Source organism: Melozone crissalis, unplaced genomic scaffold (assembly GCF_028551555.1).
Source record: "Melozone crissalis strain CALT ecotype California unplaced genomic scaffold, PUWL_Pcris_2 ptg000056l_1, whole genome shotgun sequence".
NCBI lineage: Eukaryota > Metazoa > Chordata > Aves > Passeriformes > Passerellidae > Melozone > Melozone crissalis.
In genome coordinates this window covers 7,010,001-7,027,932 of record NW_026535834.1, presented here as the reverse complement: position 1 = coordinate 7,027,932, position 17,932 = coordinate 7,010,001, and positions in this window count along the sequence as shown.

The window sequence follows — 17,932 nt, the reverse complement described above, 5'->3', positions numbered from 1 at the left end:
TTGTGGGGGATTGTCTCGTAATTAAACGACAGCGCCGTACTGTAAAAGAACATGCAGGAACACAGGAGATACCGAGGGCTTTCAAACGAGCCGCCCCCAGAAAGGACTGGGAATGGGCATGGATTACAATCCAACTTGAAAAAACTTGAATTAAGGACATCAGGGTCTTCCTTTTAAAACATAAGCACTTTTTTGGGCTCGCCGGGGAGGGAGAAGTGTCCAGAACGGGCCCTGGCACGCAGAACGCTTGGGATGAAAAGGAGTAAAGCAGGCAGAGGAGATTTTTCCTGCTTTAGGTTGGGGGAAAAATGTGGAAAAATGGAAAATCAAACCCTCACATGCGCTCGCAGGAAAAGGAAAGAAAAAACTTCTAAGTTTGCTGCAGGCTACATCTTTGTAGTGACTTAATGGCACTACAATCTACATAGTGTAGTATTAGCCTTAAGAAACTCTTGACTATTTGCATGCATATTAGAATCCAATGAGAGCTTAATAAGTGCATATATATGACAGAGGAAACATCTCATTGCATAGTTAAAGCTACAAAAAAACATTGAGGGAGGCAAAGTCTCAAGTTAATTACCATTACAATGCAATCAAGTACAGCAGTCATAGCTGAAATCCTTTTCTATTAAGACTGCTAGGCTCAACCTTGTCTCTGCAGGTCAGCTCCAGCACAGATAACCTTTCCAGCAGACAAATACATGTAAAATTGGCTCATCTAATTAAAAGCTCAGGGAGGTGTAGAAAAATACCAGCACATTGAGGCTGAGCAAATCACAGAGTACCCCCTCCAGCTGGATGAAGCTACAATATGTGGCTGCTGTTTGTTCTGGAAGGAAACTGAGTCACTTACCATTTCAATAGGTTAATCAATTGACAATTAAATGGAGAAATTGGTTAACTCTGCAACAATTAACATGACACTCTATTAAGTACACTTTCTAATTGCCACAGCTGCAAGTGAAAATTAACGTCTGTGTCAAAGAGGCTGCATGAGGTTGGGCTGTTCCTGGTGGTGGCAAGGTAATAAATGTAGCTTTAAAAGCCTGTTGTTCATTTTAGACCCTCAAGCACAGTGGGGAAAGGGCCCAGCGCTGAGCTCTGTGGTTAGATACAGAGCACCACATGGGTTTATTGAGAGTATGTGGACCCACAGGGTACTAAATACATTTGTGTGTGTGCACACACATTCCTAGAATAATGCTTATCCCTTTAAAACAACTTTTAAAATCCATTGTAAACTTCTTGGGGTGTGAAAGGTCTGTAATACACATGTACAGTGAGCAAACAGTGTGTGTGTCATTAAAGGTACACATGGAAGCAAATTCCCTGGAAGCGTTCCTAGCCAGGTGGGACAGGGCTTGAAGTAAACTGGTCCAGTGGAAGGTGCCCCAGGCCACGGCAAGGAGTGGAGCTGGATGGGCTTCATGGTCCTTTCAACCCAAACCATTCAGGGATTCTATGGAAATTCACATAGTTGCACCCAAAATGCTCCCCGGAAGGATAAGCAGGAAATAAAAGTAACGAAATGTTGTCTGATGTCTCTGGAATTGGCAATTTGAAGGCAGTGAGGAAAGGTTGTGGTTTGGAAGAAATTTTTAATCACAGCCAGGAATCAGAGCAGATGCCAGCTGAGCCCTCCCAAATTCGATGGAAATATTGTCTTTGCACTTTGAGGGACAGAAATATTTGGTTTACAGCCAAAGGTGCTGAGCTGTGCATGTGCAGCTCCCAACTCCTCGGTGCTTTACTGGATGTATAAGTGAGGTATAAAATACAAATACCTGGCATGGACAGTGCTCCTTGCTCCAGAACAATGGTGTGGATGCCTGCTCCTCCCACACTGTCCTACAGTGAGCTCAGGGAAGATGTTCTGCAGTGGCCATTGAACACAGATCTCAGGTATATTTCAATATAGATTTCAATATAAATAATCTGAATTTCTCACTTGGTGACCTTTAATCTCATTCATTACAAAATCGGAAGTCCCCAGGTCCACAGAACCCTTTTTCTGGCCAAAACACAGAAATCCAGGATCTGGAGGAGATGCCGTCCTGGAGAAGGGCAATAAGCCCCATCTTCACTTGGGTGCCTTTTCTGGTGCTCAGCAATCTGCAAGAGTGAGGTTGCATTTTTTGGGGGGTTTAGGGAAATTTCCTTTCTTGTGGATCCAGACTAGGATGAGCTGTGTCACACACAGGTGTGGAGGACAAGAGAGTGACCCATCCTTGCATTTCACTGCTGCTCTCTCTGTTTTCTGCAGGTGTGCTGGGGTAGGAGGAGAAGAATAGAATAGAATAGAATAGAATAGAATAGAATAGAATAGAATAGAATAGAATAGGAGTTCATGCAGGAACAATCTGTTATTTGGGACCCCCACATAAGAAACCCCTACAGAGACTTGCAAGGACACAGTCAGGTTTTCCCAGAGTAAATTCTATGACTTCCAAGCTCTGCTGTGAAAGAAGCAAAGCTGTAAACCCTCAAAGCTAATAGTGCTATAATTGTAATTATTTGGTTGACGCTTTTTTGTTTGTTTGTACATGGGGGTTTTTTGACCAACAAACCCAGGGAAAGACAAAAGGTTACATCAGTAGCTGTTGTTTAGAACCCAAACCATGAGAATTACAGATTTCTGCAATGAGATGAATTAAGCTAAAAGCCTTATTAAGCAGTACTGCACATCTGCTGCATTTTTTAATTCCCTATGTGCGCTTGCTGCTTATTGTTAAACTTGTTGGGCTGATTGATAACATCAAACCCTAACATTTTTAACCAGCCCAATTTCTCAACAGGCTGCAGAATTCCTTCCAGTTTGGCTTTCCAGAAACTCCTATCTGCCGACGGGGTTGGATTTTTTGGGGACAGCCTAGAAGCTGCTTTGTGTCCTGGTGCTGGAGAGTTTAGATTTAGCAGGCAGAGAAGTCAGAGGGCTGTTGTTTTTTCCTTCCTGAACAAAGCCTGTTGCAGCAGCAGCAGGGAGGAGAATGGGGTCTGCCAGGATGCACCATCCAGCCCTGGGGTACCTGCAGCCACGGTGGGGATGGCTGATGTGCACAGAAATGTGTCACTTGGAGGGGCCGCTCGGCTGGCAGCTTCCCAGAGAGCCCAGCAGAGCTGGTGGCAGCAGTTCAGGCTAAATAAATAGCGAGGAGTGAGAGATCAGGGTGAAATCCCAGCTTGGAGGAGTCTGATGCTGGCTTTGCCAGGCCAGCAGTCCTCTGCTAAAAAAAACCCCTCCTGGTTTTTTACCCTTCCTTGGAGAAATCCGCTGAGCAGACAGCACAAATCTTTGATGCAACACCTGAAGAAAGGAAAACCAAGAGTTTTCCCCTTTTATTTCAGCATCAGTGTCTGTGCTGCCACCCCTGCCCGAGTGGAGGGGAGGCTTGTCCCCGAGTGCCATTGAACATATACTCCTAATTGCAGCTGCTTTCCCTCTAATTACAGCTCAGTTTGGTTAGGATTTTCCTCCAATCCCTCATTTCCCCTAAAGCAAACACCAGAGCACCAGAGTTGTAGCCCCAGTGGGGACATTTATTAATAACCCCCTTGGCAAATAGGGAAAAAAATCATTACGCTGTATTAGGCTCTAAAATATTTTCCCACTGCAAAGGCTAATTGATAAAACCAAGCAGATATTATGGGGCAATTAATGTTAAGATGAAAATAAACACAAGAGCAAAACAAAAACAGGCTGATGGAGAGAATTTTTTCTTTTTTCCTGGCTTCCAGGAGTTTCTTGTGAGTTAGAAATGAGATGCTGGTAAATAATCTGAGATTACCTGCTTAGAAAAGAGGAGATTAAACAGGGAATTGAAGGAAGGGATTCTTGCACAGCTCTTTCAGTGAGAGTGGTTACAAGACTTAAGGGGTTTTGCATGTCTTTCAAAAAAACTTTCTATTTTGAATTGACTTTTCCCCTCACTTCCCAGAACAGCTCCATATTCTGCACTTCTTTCTAAAAGTTGACCAACCCAAGTTTTCAGTCCCAGAGCAAAGTCCATAATGGTGTCAATTTGAATAATTACAAATGGGAAAAAGAGGGAAATATGATTTACCACCTGAACTATCCCCTGCTTCAGACTTAAAATAAAGATGCTCAGGGAAAAAGCAAAATCTGGCAAAACTCTGAACTTATTCTGGGGGGGATTATCTTTCTATTTGCTGTTTGTACAGAGTCAAACACCCTCGATCTTAACCTATGTCCAGAGCTTCCATCTGCGAGCGCAAATCAAACAGAGGATGACCAGCACAGGAGAGCAGGCTGGTCCAGCCACACAGCCCATGCGCTGACTCTGGCCTGGGGAAGGTGATAATGAACACACAGGCAAACAAGACACTTCCTTCCTGATATTTTATTCATTCATCAAACAATATTACACATTCCCATCGATGCGGGCAGTGGGAATTTCGCGGGGCTGGTTGAAGGCGATTGGAAGGGAGGAAGCAAAGTGAATTCTTTGCTAAGGAGAAGTTTTTATTTTACCTAGATTTCTAAAATTTTATTTTATTTTAGGCTATTATTATTATTTATTTTATTTTAGGATCCAATTTTTATTTTAGGTTAACAAGCTTCTCTAGCAGCTCAGAATGCAGTGCAAGTCCTGTCTAAAGAGGTGGTGGAGGCAAGAAACCCTTCACTCTATTCTTGCCTGTCTAGGGTTCAGAAAAAGTCACAATTCCAAGTTTTAAAAATAATAGTAACAATAAAAAAAAAGTTTTATGTGTCCTGTTCTTTTTTGGGGATTGCACATAGGCTGACAGAGAGGATTTTGCAAATCCCAGCGGAGGTTTTTGGGGGTTTCTCTGGAAATTTCTCCTGTGTCTGCTGGGACAAGCCATGTCATTTTCTAACCCTAGGAGAGCCCCAGTGGTATTGTGGGTCAGCTCTGGATATGTTGCACTGCCAAGCAAGTCCTGAGGGACTTGTCCCTGCTGCACCCAAGGTGGGGCAGGACATTTTAACCAGGCCCTTCTTGACCTGGAATGGGCAGCTGGCCACTCCTGGGGTCAGCAGCCCTGAGGGAAATGGTTATTATTAATGGTTGTTAACAATGGTTATTTAACAGGCTGTGTTTAGGAGGGGGTGACACCTCGGGCTGCCTGGGGGCAAACACACCTCCCCATTTACCTGTGACCCAGCTGAGACTGTGCTTGGCTTCCTATCACATCTCAGGGGGCTGTGGGATGAAGATTTTTCAACTCAGAGTCGCTCACCAGCTTTTCCTTCACCTCTCTCAAAGGGGCTGTGGGAGCCTTGTCCCCCCTGGAATTTATGGACTGGTGGGCACAGCTGCATTCGTGGGAGGAGAAGCTGCATGGAGAACCAAGGGCAAAGATGAAGGCAGGATTCAAGTCTCCCCTCCATATGTGCTGTTCCACCATGGAGGAGATGTCATGGTGGGAGCTCATCCCAGTTCTGGAAGAGATTTTGGGGCTCTCCAAGATGATCCTGATTCATGCTGTGGATCCAAATCATCCCTTACCCAGAGATCAGCTTGTGGGTGAGTGTTAAAAGAGACTCTTGTGTTGATAACATCAGCTGGAATCTGGGGTTGTGTGGCCTCAGATACCCTGAGTTTTCAGGGATTGGGGTACAGCAAGTTTTGGGAAGAGGTGGGAGAGAAGGAATCAGATGCTTGTGGATGTTCCTCCCACCAAGCCAGCTGCAAATGGGCCATCTCAATGTCACATTGTTGATAAAAAGGATTAGAGATTTCCCTTGTTTTAGACATCTACAACCTGGGTTAGGTCTTAGTTCATATGGTTGGGGAAAAATGTGAAAGTATAAAATGCAGACCTTAGAAAATACTCAAAAAGCCCTAAGATTGTAACTGAAAAAAAAAAAGAGAGAGAGAGAGAGAGAGAGAAAAGAAGCCCCAAAGGGGCATCTATTGTTGCCCCTTTGAGAAAAGGAGAAATTGAGGGCAGATGAGCGGAGCGGTGATGTGTTGGGTATTTTGGTATTTTGGGTATTTTCAGGTGTTGGGGGGTGACGCCCCTGGGTGACCCCTCAGTCTCTGGCAGGCAGGGAGCTCTGCTCCTTTGTTTCTGCTCCTTCTCAAACTGACCCACCACATTTTGCAAAAAGCCCTGAAGTAATTGTTGCAGAGTTAATCATGTTCCTAATTCCATGTTCATGGATCCCTTCATGTACAACCTTTTCATCACCAGACTCCCTTCCTTATTCCAAATGATCCTATCATTGTTTTTTACGCATCCATTTTCCCTCTATTCCTTTTTCCTTTTATGTCTGCATTGCCGTGGTTTTCATGCTGCCCTTCACTATTGCTCAGCCCTCTTCATTCCACTCTGGATATTTTCCCCTCTTTCTCTTCCTGGGATCCCCAACAGGGCCTGGAAGGAGTAAGTGCAGAGAACCTGCCGTGCTCTGCTGCTGCTTTTGCTGTGCAAGAGAAGAGCCCTGAGAGTGAGAGCCCTTTCAGCCCTGCCCACAATGCTGACAGCACATTTCCCATGCTGGAAATGAGCACAGCTCTGCTCAGACTCCACCACGGGAGCCACAGATGGTGACCAGTGTTGCCTCAAGCCTTGGGCAGTCTGTAGTTTCGAATTCACAGAATTACAGAGTGGTTTGTGTTGGTAGGGACCTTAAAGCTCATCTCATTCCGCCCCATTCCATGGGCAGGGACACCTTCCACCATCCCAGGCTGCTCCAAGGCCATCCAGCCCGGCCTTGGACACTTCCAGGGATCCAGGGGCAGCCACAGCTTCTCTGGACAATGAGTCTCTCCTTACTCTTTCTCAGCATTTTTTTCCAGCCGTTTCCAGCCATTCCTGGCTTTTCTGTTTCATCTGGCTCCTCCTGCAAACTCTGCCTCCCCTCTTTCTCCTCCACCACTTGCATCCTGCCACATTCTGGCCTCTGGGACATCAGTTTCAATTTGTTCGTGCTGCCTGCTTTTTCCTGTGATCTTCCAAGCTCCAGCATGCTCCAGAGCAAAGTACAGAGGATCTAAGCAAAGTACAGAGGATCTAAGCAAGGCCAGGAAAGCACCTGAAATACCACAAACACATTTATTGTGTAGCAATGGTGTCTCACAGCTAATACACAGCAGTCACACCTGTCCCTGCTCATTGCAGGGCAGTTGGAGCAGATGACCTTTAAAAGTTCCCTCCAACTCAATTTGTTCCATGGTCCTGTGACCCCCAAAAGGCATTTTGCTTTCAGAAATCAGTGGCCAATATATCTGCAGTGATATACGTGTGTGAGCCTGCTCCATCAAAGAGACAAATGTCCGGAGAGGAGTTTCTGGGATGTGACTGGGGGTCCTTTGCCCCATGTCTGACTCATTCCCTCTGGTCCTGGACATCAGGGGGGCACCCTGGTGATGCAAAGTCACTCTGGGCACAGGTGAGGGTGCCCTGCTGAGGGCTGGGGACAGCAGGAAGGTACCTGCATTGCCTCCGACCATGTCCCTACATGTGGAGTGAGGATATTTGTGCTGCTTTTTCTGTGCCTGGGACACGAACCAAGAACCTCTTTAGGATGAGAATGGCAGCGGCAGAGTTTATTTAGCCAAGCTGTGAGTATTTTGGGGTATTTCTGTGCTGCCTTATCACCTCAGAAAAAGGCAGACTGCTTAAAATGCTCAATATTTAGAAAAGCTTGTTTCATCTCTCTTGTCTTATGTTATTGGTGTGGAATATTCCCTTCTTAAGCACACTGCAATAATATTAGATAATTACTTAGCTCATTTTTCTATATGGGTTTTGGTAATTCATAATTGTCTCAGAGCTGAGGAAATGTTTCCTTTAAGAAGGTTAAACAAAGAGTTTATTGACATTAGTGAAGATTGGTTAAAGAAAACATTATTAAATAAAAGGAGCTTTATTTAAACACTAAATTAATCATTTAAAGGCAAATTAGAGGTCGTAACTCCTCCTAAATAAATAATGTTAAACAATAATTAGATATCCATTTTAGATTACAGGCAAGCACTTGGGTTCAGTGGGCTGAAAAACAAGTTTCTTCTCATCTCTTCAAATTTGTTCAATATACATAATTAAAGCGAATCACTGCCCCGCTTAAATTTCCCATTCCGAGATTAAAAAAAGATTCCGTTTGTAACTGTGTGTCATATTCGCCATTAGATGATAAAACATCTTTAAAGCTCCACTTTCATGTAAACAGAATAAAAGATGAGAGCATCCGGAGAGATCCCCGGCAGAGGAAATCGATTCTCCTAAGCTACTGGTTACAGTTATCAATCTTATCAAACAGGCCGATGCATGAGTGCCCTCAGCCACTTTGATTTGTATGATCTCCCTTTGCCAGAGTTAACCTTCCCCGCGTTCCAGCCTGAGCAAGAGGCACTATCTGGGCTATAATTACCCTCCCTTTCATTAGAGCTCTTACTCATCTCTTAAGTGTGAGATAAAATTAAAGAAAACCCTTCTCCTCCTCTCGCTTCATTACGCCTTTTTCTTTCTTCATTAAATTTCATTTTTAAATTTTTTTTGGCCGGCCCTGAGCAGCCTCGTTTCTGCTTTCCCATGAACGCCAGCCAACCTTCCGCCTTCTCATCCTCCCCTTTTCAAAGAGGGATTCGGGACGGGGAGCCACAAACCCAGCGCCCCACGTCTCGCCACCGCTGCGTTTGCATTAAAACCTCCTCAAAATGACGACGGCTGCTGGGCGCTGACAGGGACCACACCACCACCAACCACCCACCCTCCAGAACCTTCCGTGGGCCCTGCTGGCCCCTTTTGCTGCACAAAAAGAGCTCCGGGAGAGTTTTTGCTGGCCGGGCGTTGAGGAGTTGGATTAATGAAAGCTGACGTTGGCGCTGATAAATAATGACACCACCGAAAGCAACCTCGGCGGTGGATGGCAACATCAAAAAGCCCAGCAGATTTCACTCTCTATTAAGGGATTGTCCTGCAAAGAAGCAGCAATGGTGGCGGGGGGAAAAGCTGGGTGCTCTGGCAGGGTTTGACACAAATCTGCCGTCCGTGGGTCAGGGTTTTTTGCACCTTGCTCCTGCCTTTGCCACGTTTGATTTTAGGCTGATGCTGGATCTGATATTGCTCTGTTAATTGCCACCCCTAATTGCACCCCCTTGTTAGCCTTGCCTCCAGTTGTTTCGCACACCTCTGCCTGGCACCCACTCAGACCTTCTGCATCACCATCCCTAAGGTGAATCCAACTTTCACCTGGATCTGAATAAATATTTCACCCATTTTCTCGCTGCTTCCTTTTCCCTTATTTTAAAATGAAAGTGGCTGATGCTGGAGATGTTTTTAACCTCTGCAAATGTTATCTCACACCTCACACAGATCTTCAGGGTCCGCAGCAGTGGCAGGGATCACAAATTTTCTCTAAATCTATGTTCTAGGAAGAATAACCAGGAAAAGTTGTTTTGCACAACCCTGCTATCTCTCATTAGCTGGCGAACACAAAGGAACAGAACAAGACTTTTCTGATTATTTTGGTGGGTTTTTTTTCCCCCCTTAACTACTGAATTTACACACAAAAAAGAAAGGCACTTTGTATTTAAGGTTAATCAAGTTTCAGTACAATTTTTTACAAACTGGAATCACACTAATCTTTTTTTTCTTGCTCTAATGTGTGGCTGTTGAAATCCTTAGCTGTGATAAATTAAGCTACTTATTAATCTAATTATCGTACATTCATCCTAGAAACTTTCATGTGACTTGAAAAGGCTATTCAACCTTTTCCCTCCCCTCCTAGAAAGGGCTCAACCTTGCACCAATTAAGATCATTCTGAAGTAATGCTTTAAAAAAGCTTTCTTTAATCACCCAGTGGAACATGGGCTGATGGTAAGCAAACTAAAAGCTGTGAGAAAAGTTTACCTTACCTTTCAGTCTGGATATTTTTGAGCTGGAAGAGGATGGTCTAATTGTGGTGTTCCTCCTTTCCTCCTCTTCTCTGCTCTCCTAAATAAATCTATGAAATTATTTAGCAAAAAAAGTTGTGGCTGACACCACATTTTTTTGACACCAGATTTTTTTTTCTGAGTGTAGCAAAGGACAAGATGGGAAGATTTATTTTCACAAAACACGTGAAGTCTAATTCAGTATTGAGTTAATTGGAAATTTATGACTCCCAGAATATATATTACCCATCCAGATTTCATAGATACTGCTTTGTTCCAAAGCCTTATCTATCGACAGGAAAACATCCCAATTCCAAAAGTATCCCAGGGATTAAGAAAAGGAGAAATAAACCCCCAAGTACCGAGAAGAAATAGGTTGCAAGTGTCTCCTATCTTAAACATCCATTCATCGCCAAACGGTTTTGTTACTTTTTCTTAATAACCACATAAATGGAGCTATTTTATATTCAAATTAAACTAGGTATTAATTTGAATGCAAAGCAGCTCAGTTTGTGCCGTTTCAATGACAGGTTTACCCCCAGACAGAATTTATGAACAGCCCGATGTGGGGGAAGTCAGCTCCTGCTCCTCACCCCCTCTCCGTGCCTAGCAAACTTGCTAACTGTGAATACTTTTTGAAGTGAAGATTAAAAGAGTGGAATTATAAAGTATAATTACATTTTATTGAAACTCTAGAAATCAGAAAAAAATTCAGCAGGAAACTTTTAGTGAAACATGATGTGTTGTCATTATCATTAAAAGATAAAAGTTCCATACTGTTTTTATCTGTTTATTTGGAAGAAATCCAGCCTTTGCAGTTACGCAGGAAACAAAAAACTGGAATGCAGGAGTAATTATTAAAACTGTGTGATTTGTTATCTCAGCTACTGTCTTTCCAAATGGTAATGCGATATCAGCAGCTGCAGACGGTCGCTGATTTCCTCTATTAGTAAACAAGTGCTTTGGAGACCTGTGTGAGGCACTTTAAGCCCACTACTCCCCGAAGTGCTGTCAGGCTTAACTACTAATCCATGGTATTTCAGAGCACTGGAAATTCATCTTTATAAAACCTGAACAAAAAAGGGAAAAAGCCTGGAGGGCAGGAGCTCCCTCTGGTGAGACAAATGACATGTTCATTTATTAATGAAACAATAACCCTGGAAAGAGGATCAAAGCACATTCCATCCTCACTTTACAATCCCCAATTTTCTCAGGCCATACCATTTAATTGAGCCATGACAATGGAATACTTAATTGTTGCGTTAAAGTTTGAAGAAGCGACTTCTTCAGAATCAATGTTCATTTCTGGATTATGACAGTATAATGTTGCCAGCTTGTAGCTGCTGGAATTTTATATTCTGTCTTTATTTTATGCACAGAGAGAGACAGAGAGAGAGAGAGAGAAAGAGCTGATTTTATTCTTTTTACCAAAGGCTCCTTATCCCTCCCCAAAAGCAGGGGTGAATTTACCTGTGCTGAAGGTAAAGCCTGGCTGCTGGCCCAGCACTGAGGTTGTGCCCAGGGGGACAAGCCTGGGGGTGACTTCTGTGGCAGGAGGAGGAGTGCAGGGAGTGCAGCACCTTGAAAAAGTAAAAAAAAAAAACCCAGATTTTTATTTAAGATTAAAGAAAAAGCTGAAACAGGGAGCCCTCCTCTGTTAGCTTGTGTTTTCAGAGAGGTTCCTGAGTTCTCCAAGGGATCCTCTGGACTAGAAGCTCTGCTCCCACATCACCATTTCCCTGCCTCTGGCTGCAGGCAGGTCCTTGTGCATCCTCATTCCCAGAGCCAGCGTTGCTCAGTGCCACCCCTCATGTACCAGCTCTGTGATCACACTCCCAGCTCTGCCTGTGCTGTACTTTAGCCCAGTACTGCAAACACAAGGATGTCTCCGTGCTTGGGAATGCTTAAAGGGCTTTTGATTCTCACCCTGGTGTCAGACAAGGTCCTAGAGGAACCCCTGGTTCCTTCCTGGGAGCTCACATTGTCTGCCACCCAAGTTTTGAGGCAAAAGGAGCATCCTGCTGCTTTTGTGTCCAGCTGCTTCTGGGGTTTCCAATATTTTGAAAGGCCATGAAGAAAATGGAGGTGCTGAAATTAAAAGCCCCATTTCCTAAAAGAGAATATATTCCAAAATTAATATGTGTCATATCTGAGTGTCCTTCTCCTGCCACCTGATTTTATCAAAGTTCTTATTAATGACTCATTTTCTGTAATTGATATTTACTGACTCGGTACCCAGCAGTGATTGATTGCATTATTTTTCTTTAACCTGATTTTAACTTAAATGCCATTTTCTGGGTGCCTGCAAAGAAGCAGCTAGAAAGGCTATCATACATGAGTGTCTGCTACCTTTAAATTAATGCTTTATTAATTCTTCCTGTGACATGTATTATAATAATACAACTTGCATGTACATAGTGCCTACCGTATAAGAACCCTGAGACACTTACAAACATTAACTAAGCCTTACAATCTTCTTACTTTGGGTAAACAGGGACAGAGGGAGGTTAAGTCTGTCATCCTGACAGCTCTGTGCAGAGCTGGGCTCTATCCTGACACCTTGGAGGCTCTGGGGAGCTCACAGTCCCTGTGGGACGGCTAACACACCCCATTACACGGCTAATGCACCCATAGGATCCCCATTGCTCCACATGTGGTGGAAGTGGTTTGCAGGACTGGGAAAATGGGTCAGGATCTCCAAGGAATCACAGTGATTTCCCTAAACTTACCCATATTTCCCCTCCATCCTCGCCTGACTCAAGCAGTGGTCTGGGTAGTGGCTATGCAGGAAGTGAGCAAGCCCTGGTTGCTCAGCAGAAGTATAAATCATCCTTAAAATTATTTCAGAGAAAGGCAGAGCTGATGAGAAATCCACCTAAGCAACAGGTTAGCCTTGTGGAGTGTAAGTGTGCTCTAAAGGCACTGAAATCTCTGTAGGATTTAATAGAAATTATGGCTCTTCCCATATTCCTGTTCTAAACATGAAGTGCTGAACTAGAAATAGGGTAGGGTGGGGACCCTTTGGGACTACTTGATCAGCATAATTCCCTTAAAAGAAACACATCCCACTGTAGGGGGTAGCATGGGGAATCCCTCCATGTAGGTCAGGTTGGGTCCCACTGCATTCCTGACAGGGAACGAGCAGATGAGAAAGTCTGAGTGAATTAATTGTGTAGCAAAGCCAAAAAAAACTCTTTTTTTTTTTTTCTCTTGGAGTATTAATAAATCTGTGCAAAAATCCCCTGCCTTCCTGAGGGCCCTGTGTGACAGGCACTGGTTTATTCCCAGTGTGCCTGGCAGCTGTGCTCCCTTTATTTCTTTTCTCCTGTGTGTCCTGCAGCAAGGTTTAGCTGACCTACCCCTCCTGGGGGTGTATCAGGATACACCAAAATACTCCCAGGCCACCAAAGGCAGTAAAATCACCCTGGATCTCTCTTTATGGACCAGCAGAGCTGGTCCTGAGTCCTCCTATGAGAACTTTGTGCTCCTGCCATGTCTCCTTGTACAGACCCTTCCACGCCTTTCTCCACCAGCAGAACTCGTTTAGTTTTGCTCAAAAACCAAGAGGAAAGACCAGCTTTGTAGATAATCACTAAAAAGAATGGGTTATCCCTTCCCTTTTTTGGGAAGGTGAGTGGCCAGGGGTTTGGAGAGAGGATGGAGCCTGAGCAGCAGCACCAGGAGCGACGTCCTTCCGTGCCAGCTCGTGTAGGTGAACCTGCTCCTCCTGCCCTGCCCCTTACCTATTGAGTCCCTGGAAATCCGATTACTGATCCAGGCCAGCCAAGCAATTACATTGTTTTTCCTCCACCGCAGCTCGGCGGGTCCTGCGGGCCGAGGTTTACGGGAAAACGGAATTTTAAGACAAAAAAAAAAAGAAGCTCTTGATGATATTGGTATTACAGAGAGGCTTACAGAGCTGGATATTGCTGTTCTGTGCGGCAGTGATTAAGGGTTCCAGTTGAGACTGGATAGTTTATTATGTTTTATTGAAGTGGAGGAAGAGCTGGGAAATGAGGGGAGTGGGAAGAGGCAGGGTGGAGTTGTGGGGATGTCACAGCTGAGGGGTGGGATGAGTAAATCCCTGGTCCTACAAGGATGGAGTTCTGCCTGTGTGTTCATGCCCAGCCCAGAACATTCTATGATATGATTGATATGACATGATATAGTAATATAATATAATGTAATGTAATGTAATGTAATGTAATGTAATGTAGTGTAATATAACATAACATAACATAACATAACATAGCATAACATAGCATAACATAACATAATACTATATTATAAGATAAATATATATAAAAATAAATAGATTTTTCTTTATTATATATTATAAGTAAATATACTATAATAATAAATATAATAGAAATATAAAATATACTATATATATTTATTTATAATATAATTCATAAATATATTTATTATATATAATACATATCAATATATTATATTATATTATATTATATTATATTATATTATATTATATTATATTATATGATGTTATGTTATGTTATGTTATATTATATTATGTATAATATAATAATGACACATTATATATTATAATTATAATATGTATTATATTATTTTATTTTATTTATTATATTTTATTTATTATATTTGTTATATTATAGATATGATATTTCACATCCATCCTTGGCAATGACACAAAAGTTCAGCCAAGGTCATAGCACAGACACCCAGGCTCCTCCCTAAGCCACACCCCTGAGCTTTTCTAGCCTGGAATGGCTTTTCATGCTGTGCCCATTTGGGAGTTTTGCACAGCTGGCTTGGGAGCAGGGCAAGGCAAAGGCATAACTTCCCATCAGGGAGCAGGAGAGCTTTTGGAACTGCAGAGGAAACGTTTTCTAGCACAAGTTTAAGATAATAAACTCAACTGAGTGAGCAGACACCAGGAAGAAATATTTAATTATCCTTCTCACCATTATGAGGAACTTCTGCCACTCTTCAGGTTATTATACAGTAAATAACCAGTTTTCTAAAGGACAGAGCTGTTTTAATTATATGACAATGAATGCATAATTATTATGTTTGTTAGGAATGAATCACAAGACAACAGACTTGATATTGCTGCTCTAGTTAGTGCATCTTAATTACTTTTTCATTTATTTTGCATATAAAAGCTATTTGCTAATTGTCTTTGCTGTAAATATGCAAAATATAATTAGTCATTCATAATTCTTTATGTGTTATCTAACTGTACATTTGTTACTGAGGAATGTATATTAAAGTTTGCATATTTAATGGGCTTTTGTGGCATAGAATATTTTCATACAAAGTTTTCGGGAAATATTAGAGACATCACTTAAACCTTCTTTTAACCCCTTTTCCTATGCAAACTAATGTTTCCCAGAAAGACCAGATATTGATAAATTAAACCTCCTGGAAATCCATTTCTGTTTTCTAAGCATACAATATAAATCCTGCGCTGATGATATGAAATGCCTCTTGGTCTCAAACTGAAACCAGAGAAGATTAGAGCCTGTTAAAAGTGTTGCAAGTTGGTCTCTGCAGTGAATTTAAACTATAAGTGCAGAAGTACAGATGCATTTGAGTCCTAGTGCAAGATCAAGTGCATTTCTCTTGCTGTAGGCGAGTGAAAATGGTTATTTTTTCATCTGAGTACTGTGACAGGCAAGGCTGTGGTGCTGAAGAATCTGGTGGCAATATTTGGTTTAGGTGCTGTTGATCAGAGCAAGAGCTCACTGTTCCTGCTTATTGTAAGGCTGTTGAGCTTCAGTCAAATAATAAAACATACTTGAAATCTTAATTTGAGTGTTGTTTTAGTGTTAAAATCTTAATTTTATCTAGTTTTGACACTTGTTAGATCTCAATTTAAGCCAGGTTGCTTGCCCTGGATTGGAAAACCACAGAAATTCTTCCTGCTTTTCTCTTCCTGAGGCTTAGGCGAGTTCCATCTGCAATCAGCCCTCTGCAAGGCCTACCACTCCTGGAAAGTTTTAATTTGGGATTAGATCCACTGCAGAGATTGCCTGGTTCAGAGGGGCTGGGTGTTTTTGGGAGCTGAGGCCTGCCCAGGTCTTGGGGAGCTCTGGTGGCAATATTTGGTTTGGATGCTGTTGATCAGAGCAAGAGGTTCCTGCTTATTGTAAGGCCGTTGAGCTTCAGTCAAATAATAAAACACACCAGACTTGAAATCTTGAGTGCTTTTTAAGTGTTAACATCTTAATTTTATATAGTTTTGGCACTTCTTTAAGCTAGGTTGTTCATCCCGGATTGGAAAACCACAGAAATTCTTCCCGCTTTTCTCTTCCCAAGGCTCAGGCGAGTTCCATCTGCAATCAGCCCTCTGCAAGGCCCACAAGTTTTACCTTGGGATTGTTTCCAGTGCAGAGATTTCCTGGTTCAGAGGGGCAGTGTGTTTCTGGGAGCTGAGGGCCAGCCCAGGTCTCGGGGAGCTCTGGTGGGAATATTGGGTTTAGATGCTTTTGAACAGAGCAAGAGGGTCCTGCTTATTGTAAGGCTGTTGAGCTTCAGTCAAATAATAAAACACACCAGACTTGAAATCTTAATTTGAGTGTTGTTCTAGTGTTGAAATGTTAATTTTACTTAGCTTTGGCACTTGTTACATCTCTCTTTAAGTCAGGTTGCTCGCCCTGGATTGGAAAACCACATAAATTCTTCCTGCTTTTCTTTTCCCGAGGCTCAGGCCAGTTCCATCTGCAATCAGCCCTCTGCAAGGCCCACAGGTTTTACCTTGGGATTGTTTCCAGTGCAGAGATTGCCTGGTTCAGAGGGGCAGTGTGTTTCTGGGAGCTGAGGGCCAGCCCAGGTCTCGGGGAGCTGGGCAGATAATCACACATCAGCTGCTCCCTCGGCAGCGCGCGTCACGTCCCGCATTCCTCCATCTCAAACATTTGATTTACTACCCGGCTGTACTGTTAATCCTATGTCATGACACTCCTATTCACTTCTGCTTTTCAGCTGAAAGCAGCTTCCTATGAAGATAAAGCTAGGTAAAATCTATTGTAGGGGGAAGAATAACTTGAATGCAGCTATCATATCGAAAAGAAAACACACTCCTCCACTCTTCACCCTTTGGATGCTCTGAATACTTTCCTTAATGATGAAGTCAAATAGAATAGCCACTGAGAGAATACAAGCCATGGTTATTTTTTTTTCCCTCCCCTTCACAAGTAATCCTGCTCTGTGATTCTGTAATTGTTCTTATTTACATTGGGCAAATCTTTTTAAACTAACATATATAAAAAACAGAGTGACAGTAGGGTATGAATTAGGGAAAAAAAAAACCCCAGCTAACATGCTTCAGTAAATTGTGAGATGAATAAATCATACATATCCCTACTTATCAAACAAGTATTTAGAAGGAAATTTAAATAATGCTGTTTAATGCTGGCACTTGCATAAACCCCCACAACTGTCAGTGATATTTTTTTCAAGCAGTTGACTACTTGAGCTATAGATTAAAAACCATATATTTTATGCATCTGGCACAAGTGCAAAAAAATCCCCCACCACCCAATATCTTTAAATGGTGTTCCACTTCCACACAGAAGCTGTGCGACAGCATTTAATCAGCTGAGAGCTGAAAACTTTGTATTTCACATCACAGGTGGGGTTATGCCTGTGTGAAAAGGGGAAAGTTATATAGGACAGGTGAAATTTTAGTTTCCAACCTGCACAGCCAGGAGATATTCTGTTAGAAGGAGGTGAATCTTAAATATATTCCTTTTCCTGCAAATAGACCAGACATGGACATGCTAGGAAGGTATATTGAGAGCATTTGAATATTTTTCTGCCCATTCAAGCTTTCTTAGCTTTTTGGAGGAAATGAGAGCAGCTACCCAGTGTGGCAGAGGTTCCTCCTGTGATCCACTGCCTCTGTCACGAGGGAAGGAGGGCTGTCAGTGCTGGGGTTAAAATCAATTACAACATACTAAAAAATCTGTTGAGAGAACCAAATCCTTTGGTGCCGAATTTTCCTTTTGTCCTCTGCGTCAAGCAACTCAAATATGAAAACAAAATTTAGGGTTTAATGGCAGAAAAGACTTTTGAAAATAAA